At 38.7% G+C, this 10,409-nt stretch overlaps 1 pseudogene; it reads right to left on the reverse strand.

Moving 5' to 3' along the window:
* Positions 1–9,272: 9,272 nt before the first annotated feature.
* LOC114688822 lies at positions 9,273–9,450 on the reverse strand (annotated as a pseudogene).
* Positions 9,451–10,409: the final 959 nt, after the last annotated feature.

Below are 10,409 nucleotides of genomic sequence, written 5' to 3' on the forward strand. Positions count from 1 at the left end.
AGCCTTCCCTCTTTCAGTCTTCCCAGATTTGTTTTACGTGTAACTTTTAAATACACGTTTCTGGATTTTCTTTTCTATTTACCAAAATTAAGCTTTACCAGTTGGAATTAATCTATGAATGTTATTTAATTACTGTTTACTTTCTCAATCTTTCCATCATTTGTGTCTGTAGTGTTTGTGTGTGTGTGTGTGCGTGCATGCCTGTGTATGTGTATGTGTGTGTTGTGGATCTGGAGATTGAACTTTGGGCCTTGTGGGTGCTAGGCACATACCCTACTAAAATCTAGGTTAGTATCTTGTGTGAAATACTGTCTTGGGCTTCTTACCATGTTCGTACTAGGTTTCCAATTTTTTGCCCTAATGAGCTACTTAGCACTTTTATATGTATTATTTGGGAAGTATGGAAATGGAAATATCTAGTAGAAAAAAGATAAATATGGCCAGTGGTCATTATACATGATACAGTTTCCTAAAACTCAGTGAGCTCTGCACAGTTGTGCAGCATTGCCTAAAAAAGAAAAATATAATTGAATTTTGTTAGAATTTAAATTTTCTCTCTATGAATGGTATTGTTAGGAAAAAAGAACTCAAACAAAATTTAGAAAATAATCTTTACAAAACACATAACTGGTAATGGGATGACCTAAATTACAAAAGAACTTTAAAAGTTCAACATTAAGAAAACAAATATCCCAATTAAAAAATGGCAAAGGCCTTAAAAGACTTATTACCAAGGAAGGCACTTAGATGGTAACATGGTAACTTCTTATGGACAGAAGCTCAGTGTCATATGCCACCCTGGGACAGCACTTTAAACAGCAAGAAAACCCTACCCATCTACTCACATTGCAAGAAACAAGAACACTAATTACCTCAAAATCTAGGAACACCCATTCATTGCTGAAGCAAGTGCCAAATGGCTCAGCCATTTTTCAATAATTTAGGTCTTTTTTTTTAAAAAAAATAAACATCCTTACTGTGTGATCCATCTGTCTTATTCCGTGTTACTTAACAACTCAGTTGAAAGCTTACAACCATTCAAAAAGCCATATTGAATGTTTATGTCAATGCTTTAGTTGATAAAGACAACTCAATTAAGGAAGGATTTAGAGTGGGCATGGTGGCTCAGGTCTTTAATCTCAGTGACAAATCAACAAACAAATGAGGGAAATACATTGTAGCTCATAGTTTTGGAGTTTCCTGGTCATTGATTTCATTGAGTTCCATTGATTTCAGGTCTATGGCAAGGCAGAAACATCTTGGGAGAGGGATTGATGGAAGAAAGCTGCTCATCTCATGCATCCAGGAAGCATCAGAACATGATGAAAGGGCCAGGAACAAGGGAATCCTCCAAAGTCATGCCCTGTGACCCACTTCTTCCAAATGGGCACCACATCCTAGTTTCCTTCACTTCCTAGTAACATCATCTTATGAATCCATTGATCTACTGATCTTCTGATCTATTGATTAGGTCACAGATCTTACAGTCAATCCCCCCAAAGCCCAAATTCTGAACATGGCATTAAGAGCTAAGCCTCCAATATATGAACTTTTGTGGGGGATACCTCATTTCAAGCCATAGCAAGTAGCTTTATTCATAAATGTCCAAATGTTGGAAAAAGGCAAGTGTCCTTAAGTAGATAATAGATAAACTGTGATAATATACACATTTGGTAATACTTAGAAATATAGAGAAATTAGAGGCAAAGTTGTGAACAAAGATGAAGCAATCTCCATTCATATTTCTAAATGGGAAGGTCAATCTGGAAAACTCCACATTATCAATGATTCTAACTATACAGCCTTTTGGAAAAGATGAAAGTGTGGAGATAATAAAAACTAATCAGTGGTTGCCAGGAAATGGAGGTAAGGAGAGATGAACAGCTATAGCAAAAATACTTTTTAAGCAGCAAAAGCTGTCATTTAATACTTAGTGATGCAAGTAAGCTAACCCACAATTAGACAAGAAATAGTACTTTATATCACCCCAAATTAAAAAACTCACAGAAAGTTTCCGTGTTGGTGTGATGAATATAGAAAGTTGTATTTACTTATTGCTCTTCATCTTGAGAAGTCATGATTGGTGGTCAGAAGGTTTCTCCAGTCCAGCCTGCCCCGAGGTCCCACAGCTGCTTATAAAATAATCCCTCAGAGGCTTAATATTATTTGCAAACTGTATGGTCCATGGCAGGCCTCTTGCTAGCTAGCTTTTATATCTTAAATTAACTCATTTCTATTTATCTATGTTTTGCCATGTGTTCTGTGGCTTACTGGTCTGCTGGCACATTGTTCCTTGGGTGGCAGGCTGGTGTCTCTCCTGCCTCTGCCTTTCTTCTTCGTGTCTCTCCATTGGCTTTCCTGCCTGGCTATAACCTGACTTGCCATAGGCCAGGGAAGCTTCTTTATTAACTAATCATAGCAACACATATTCACAGTGTACAGAAAGATATCGCCTAGCACTTCCCTTTTTCTATCTAATAAAAAAGGCAAGTTTTAACTTTAACATAGTACAATTACATATAATAGAACAGTTATCAAGCAAGAATTACAGTTATAATATCTAGTTTATTTGTATTTGGCAAAATTAAAGAAAATGTTCTATCATTGATCCTATATTTGAGTCCAAAGTTTCATATCAAATTTATCTTTTATCATAACCAAGGGGAATTATAATTATAACTATTTAGTCTTCAACTACATCAAAGACCCCAGAAAGATATAATATTACCTAAGTAAATAGGAAGTGCATTGTAAGCAACTTCCAAAAATCTAGAATGGCAGAGAGAGCTGCCTGGATAGTTGCCCAAAGTTCCTCTGCAACATTGGGGCATCTATCCTCAGTCTATAGGCCCTGAGGTTTTTAGTTGCTTTTCCCTGTGTCCTGTAGAATGTCTGGCAGTTTCTTCTCCAAAGCAGCAACCTGAAAGGCCATCTTGCCTTTCAAAGTTCAGTGGTCACCTCCCTATGGGTCCTGCATGCCCAGTTGATACAACATTTCAAACAAATTTCTCAGGTCCTGTTCACACTCCCCACCCCTGCAGTCCAGACATATCTCTCTCATCTTCAGCTGATAATTCTCTTAGGCTATTTAAGTCCTTGTCATCCTCTAAAGTTTTGAAATAATTACTCAGTTCATTATTTTTTATCCCAACAGCAGTCCACAGGTAAGAAATGTCTCTGAATAATCTTTGAAAGTCATTAAGAGTCCATAATTAATCTCTCCTAATTTGCACATCGTGGGGTTTAAGTTTTTGTAGATCTATTTTATACCCTAAATAATTAATAGAATCTCCTCTTTGTATCTTTTCAGGAGCAATTTGTAATCTCCAACAAGGAGAAATTTTCTTTACTTCTTTGAACATTCTTTCTAAGGTATCTGCATTTGAATCAGCTAGTAAAATATCAACCATGTAAAATAGATTTAGGAAATTGTTTATGTATTACTTCCAATGGCTGTTGTACAAAATATTGGCACAGAGTTGTGCTGTGAGATGTTGTTCTGTATGCTGTGAATATGTGTTGCTCTGATTTAATGATAAATGAAACACTGATTGGCCAGTAGCCAGGCAGGAAATATATGCAGGGCAAGCAGACGAGGAGAAAAGGAAGGGCTGAGTCAGAAGTCACCAACCAGACACAGAGGGAGCAAGATGTCAAGGCAGAACTGAGAAAAGGTACCAAGCCAAGTGGCTAAACATAGATAAGAATTATAGGTTAATTTAAGTGTAAGAGTGAGTCAGTAATAAGCCTGAGCTAATGGCCAAGCAGTTATAATTAACATAAGCTTCTGAGTGATTATTTTATAAGTGGGCCATGGGACTGCGGGGGCCTGGTGGGACCAGAGAAACTTTCCGACTACAGAGTTAGGCTATTTAACATTCTCTGTAGGAGAACTCTCCATTGATATCTCTTAACTGGCTGAGAATTATTATAAGTAGGCACCATGAGGCAAATTTTTCTGTATTTTTCTTGTAAGGGTATTGAGAAGAAACAGTCTTTTAAATTGATAACTATTAGAGGCCATCCTTTAGGTAACAGAATAGGCAAAGGAATTCCAGATTGTAGAGAGCCCATTGGCTGAATTACCTTGTTAATTGCTCTTAGGTCTGTTACCATTCTCCATTACCAGATTTCTTTTTAATAACAAATACAGGAGAATTCCAAGGGCTGGTTGATTCTTCAAAATACTGAACATTTAACTGCTCTTGTACCATCTCTTCTAAAGCCCACAGTTTCTCTGTTGTTAAAGACCATTGCTGAGCCAATAGGGCTTGTCTGTTAACCATTTTAAAGGTAGAGTTGTTGGTGTCTTTGAAAGATCAGCAACTGTTGTGCCCTGTCCTTGTACAATATGAATGGTTAGTGACTGTTCTTTATAACACCTTCTAATATTTTTCTCAGAACCATATGTTAGTTTATGTTTGTTTCTGAGGTTGGAGGAATTTGTTATTCTGGGTATTTCATTATTGTAATAGATCATGGCCCCATAAATTCATAGCTATATTAGCCACATATGGTTTTAATTTTCCTCTCTGTTCTTCTGGCCGTATATATTCAACCCATCTTGCACTCTGTTTCACTTGAGATGTTCCAATCCCTAAAAGCTGAACATTTATCACTTAAAAGGGCAATTTGGATGCCAAGATTCTGGTGCAATTATTATTATGTCTGCACCTGTGTCTATAAGACCCTCAATGAGAATGTCATTTATTTGTAATTTTAATTTTGGTTTTTGTTCATTTATAGAAGTTTGCAAATATTTACTTTATGGCTTCTCCTGAATTTTTTGTTCTTTCTACTACAGCTCTTCTATCACCCTAAGCAGTGTGCTTTTTCAATAGGCATTTGGTTATTTAATTGCTCTGGGAAGGGGTTTCTTCTACAATGGCAAGAAAGGACTGAACTGAGTTTGCTATGGGGACCTGTGAGAGTCCCCCTCAGGGAGTTTCCTGACAGTAAAGACAAAGGATTACCTTGCCTGTCCCTTGTTCATCTACATTCGTTAGTCCAATGTTTGCCTTTAGTACACCTTCTGCATCATCCAGAAGGGAGTGGCATTCTGTTGCCATTGTTCCTTGAAGAAACATTGTTTCTAGGAATTCCCTATTTACATTCCTTTTTCGGTGACCTTGTTTACTGCAATTAAAGCATCTGACAATATTATTTTTCTTCAAACCTCTGGAAATCACCTCTCCTGTCCAAGTATCACCATGGTCATGAGATTTAATATTAATTGTCTCTCAGATCCATTCTTCCAAGGGTGCTGATCTTGCCTTTAATGGTCTAATTATCCTTTTGAATGCTGCATTATCATTTTCAAAAGCCAGATATTCAATTATTATCCGTCTAGCTTCTGAATTTGGTATCATTCTATTTACTGCTGAAGACAGCCTTTGTAAGAATTCCATGAAGGTTTCTTTTGGGCCCTGTATAACTTTTGTAAATGACTCAATTTTCCTTCCTACTTCTTCAATTCTGTCCCAAGCATTCATGGCTGCCATGTGGCATAGAATTAGGGTGTGGTCATCATATAAAGATTGTCTTTGTATATCAGCATAATTGCCTACTCCAAGAAGTTGATCTTGGGAAATTTCCACACCTCTAGACCTACATCATTGTTCTATAGTCTTAGTCTCCTCTTTCTACCAGGTTCTCCATTGTAACTGTGGACTAGCATCTAGGACAGCTGTAATGAAATATTTCCAGTCTTGAGGTATAATTTTATTATAAGGTGACTATGAGTTTGATATCCGCTTTACAAATGGAGAATGCATGCCATAGGAGTCTATAGCTTCTTTAAATCTCCTCAAATGTAACATTTCTACAGGAGTCCATTTCACTCATACACAGCCTTGAGTAATTGGCAGTTCCTATAAGGTTACCAGATAGAGTAATGTTGGCTCTTTGAAAACCTTAGGCTGTTTCTCTGTAACCGTATAGTTCATTGCTAAGATAGGTTCACCTTTAAATTCTTCTGTTTGGGTCTGAGTTTCTCTATGATTTGTTCTAACAAGTTTTTCTAAAATTTTTATCTTAGCACTCAAATTTACCAACCTATTTAATGCTAAAACAAAAATGACCAAACAAATAATATTCATAATTGACATTATGTAAATCCCATCAGCATTAGTTATCCTCTCATTTAATTGTTCCATTTTCAGACTGCCGGGTGTGTTATCAAACAGAGACCAAATTCCCTCCATTGTAAAAATGTGTCCCATTTTTCTAATATGGGAAAAATTTTCTCTTTTAACTAATTTCTCCCTTTAATATCTTAACTGGCCAGGTGGTGGTGGTACACACCTTTAATCCCAGCACTCGGGAGGCAGAGGCAGAGGTAGGTGGATCTCTGTGAGTTTGAGGCCAGCCTGGTCTACAGAGCAAGAGCTATGAAAGGCACAAAGCTACACAGAGAAACTCTGTCTCAAAAAAACTAAAAAAAAAAAAAAAAAAAAAAAAAAGATATTTTAACTGACCAACAAAATTTGCTGACAATGACAATTCAGATGTGAGGCTGACTCCTCTGTGTAGAACAGCAGAAGCTTAAGCAGGTTTTTTAAGACAGCTTCTTAATGTGGTATCAGCCTGAGATGGAGATCCAGAGAGATCCCACCACCCACTAGAAGAGAAGAAGCCAAAGAGAGTCTGGCCCACGTCGGGTGGAAACTCTGGCTGTGTGCAGCTTGGTTCTGAGCCAGGGTGGGGTGGGGTGGGGGGTGGAGTGGGGTGGGGCCTTCAAGGCTACATGTGGCTTTTTAGTGAATTTGTGCCACAAATGTTGGGCTGCCAATGATGTCTGTCAGAAGACAGAGATATGTGTGTGTTTCATACGTGCAGTAATGGTGGTAGTCAGCAAGCATTTGAAGAGAGCATGAACATTTCTATTTAGTCCACTGTGTTAGATATTCTTAGTGTTTCTTTTCTTTAAGATTTTTCTTTTTATTAGATTTATCTAATTTTATGTGTATGAGTGTTTTGCCTGCATGTATGTCTGCTCACCATGTACATGCCTGGTGACCCCAGAGGTCAGGAGTGGTTGTTGCATCCACTGGGACTGTAGTTACAGAAAGTTGTGAGCTGCCATGGGGATGCTGGCAACAGCAATAAATGCTCTTAAACCACTGAGCCATCTGTTTTAGTTAGGGATTCTATTGCTGTGAGGAGACACCATGACCAAAGCAACTCTTATAAAGGAAAACATTTAATTGAGACTGGGTCACAGTTCAGAGGTTTAGTACATTATTGTCATGGTGGCATGCAGGTAGACATGGTGCTGGAGAAGGAGCTGAGAATTCTACATATTGATCTGCTGGCAATTTAAGGAGGCTGTGAACCACACTAGGCGTAACTTGAATGCATGACACCTCAAAGTCCACCTCCACAATGACACACTTCCTCCAACAAGGCCACACCTATTCCAACAAGGCCACACTTTCTTACAGTGTCCGTTTCCATGGGCCATGTATTCACACAAGTCTGTGGGAGCCATTCCTATTGAAACCACTACACCATCTTCCATATATATGTATGTATGTAAGTATGTATGTATGTATGTATGTATGTATGTATGTATATACACATCTGCTCTTTCTTCTTGTGACACTGCAGATCAAACCCAAGGTTTTGAGCATATAAATGAAGCACTCTACTGTGTATATTACTCCAGATGTATCAGCATTTTTGCAGATAAAATCAGGACTTAAAAAAAGCGAGTAATTTTTTTTACTGGTCAAATTGTTTCTGAGCAAACTAGTTAATTAATTGTGTTAGAGCAAATGCAATTTTCAGATAGCAGTATTACAAAACTAGCTGTGACATTAAAGGGCTAATTAAAAACAGTACTGCCCTCTGCTCTGCCATTTTATTCCCCACGTGTTCCAGTTTCTGTTTCTGTAGATATGCACTTTAGAAGTTGACTGCAGGTACCCACTTAGCATTTGAGCTCTTGTCGTGCCCACCCCACACTCTGCCATCATTTTCAGTATAACTTTGTAAATATTCATTGTCACCAAGTCAAGCAACTTATTCTGAACATCTTTCCTTTTCGGTATAATTTTCGTCTTGAAATTTGAGACATTATTTATATATTTTGTGGCTGGATTTTAGATATATGGTGATGAATATCTCCTCTAGTACAACCCGGGGGTTGGCATTATTTGTATTAATTCTCAATATATTCAAAATAGAAAACTTCTATTCCCTCTGTTACCAAATTTGAAACTTTATTATGTACTTTCAAAAACATACTATTCTTCTGATTTTAAAGATGTGTTTTTCTGGCAATGTAGAGAATTTAGTCTGTTTTACACCTTAATTCATTTAGAATTTACTTTTATTGATCTTATGTACTTTTTCTTTTATGTTATGATAAAACAGTATTCCTAGAATTACTATCCTTCTTTAAAATCCACACCATCACATATATTTCAATCTAATGACATCCGGCCTGCCATGTAATTGTATTTATTTAGTCAATCTATTGTTTTATTTTTAAAGTAACTTTTAAGTTGGCATACACATCAATGGGTTTAATTATGACATTTTCTTTGTGCATATGGTATGTAATTCATTGTTTTCGATGAATGCATGTGTGGAGGGCAGTGGAGGATTGGACATCTCCTTCTGTTTCTTTCCACCTTATTTCCTTGACACAGGGTCTCTCATTGAACCTGGAGCTCATTGCATTTTGGCTGGCTGGCTAGTGACTGAGCCCCAAAGGGCCTCCTGTTGCTTCCTGTCTCCTCCAACACTGGGTTATGGGTTTATGTGTCAAATACAGATTTTTATACGAATTCTGGCATCTGAACTCAGATCCTCATGCTTGTGGGACAAATGCTCTTACCTACTGAGCCATCTCTCAAATCCCTCATTTGACATTTTTATACACGTACATCATTGTACCTTGCCCCGACTTCCCACCTCAGGTGTCGCTTGTTCTCACCTTCCCCACAAATAGTCCCCCTTCTACTCCCCCCCCCTTTTTTTTGGAATTACAAAGCTACTTTTAATACTTTGGTGTGTGCCCCACAGGAATAAAAAACACTGGGAACAGGGAACCCTGCACCCCCAGGAGTGGCCCATGGGGAGAGAGGCTACCTGAGAGGAAGCACCAGAGGAACCCGCTGCAGACTCAGGGCAAAGGGAACACCGTCAAAGGGAATGCTGTCGGTGCTGGGGCCTGTGAGCACTACAGGAGGAAACTCAACGAGCATGACAGGACTGGCTCCAGGCACACAGGCTAGGGCAAGAGTGTTGGACATGAAGCCACGAAGCTACTTGGGTTCCTCCATCTTCTTGTTTGCCTTTTTCTGCTTCTGCTGCATGATCTCCGAGTCCCTTTGCTTGCTGGCCACAGGAAAAAAGCCCATCATCTCGGTGCTTTCCATTAATCGAGTCGATCTGCTTCCTCATGTCCTGGCCAGCAAGATCTCCCTGGTTACAGTGGGTCATGCTGACAGCACCGATTCCAACCTGCCTCAGTTGTGTCCCCTCATTCTGGCCGACATTGCAGGCACCCCCTTCTAGTTCCATGGTGTGTGTGTGTGTGTGTGTGTGTGTGTGTGTGTGTGCACTTGCACGTGCGTACACATGTGTGTACATGCGCACTCATCTGTGCTTTGTATATGAAAGAAAACAGTAGTTTTTTTTATGAACATGGCTTATTTTTGCTTACCTTAATGACCTTCAGTCCTATCTATTTTCTTGCAAATAACATACTTTCTGTCTTAAAGGCTGAATAAAACAGTTGTGCTTATATGCCACATTTTCTTATCTATTCATATGTGGGTGAATATCCAATCTAGGTGGTACTATTTATACCACAATAAAGATAGGTATGCAATTATCTCTGAGGTATGCTGACTTACATTCTTTATGAATATACTGTGGTTTGAATAGGAATGGCCCCCATAGACTCATGTATTTGCATGCTTGGCCTGTAGGGATAGGCACTATTAGGAGGCATGGCTTGTTGGAGTAGATGTGGCCTTGTTGGAGGAAGTGTGTCATTACAGGGGCAGGCTTTGAGGTTCCATATGTTCAAGTTATGCTCAATGTAGCACACAGTCTCCTTTTGCTGCCTGTGGATCAAGATGTAGAACTCTCAGCTCCTTCTCCAGCACCATGTCTGCCTGTACACTGTCAAGCTTTCCACCATGACAATCAATAATGGACTAAACTGCTGAAATTGTAAGCCAGTCCCAATGAAATGTTTTCCTTTATAAGAATTTCTGTGATAATGATGTCTCTTCATAGTGATAGAAACCCTAACTAAGACAGAAGTTGGTACCAGGGACTTGGATAGGTTGGACCATGTTTGGTGGTATATGGACTTGGGGACTATGGATTAGAAAAGCAGTTGAACACTTTAAGAGGGGCTTAATGAGCCATCAAAGTAGGAAAATTCCAGT

The sequence above is a fragment of the Peromyscus leucopus genome, chromosome 2, assembly GCF_004664715.2.
Source record: "Peromyscus leucopus breed LL Stock chromosome 2, UCI_PerLeu_2.1, whole genome shotgun sequence".
Lineage (NCBI taxonomy): Eukaryota > Metazoa > Chordata > Mammalia > Rodentia > Cricetidae > Peromyscus > Peromyscus leucopus.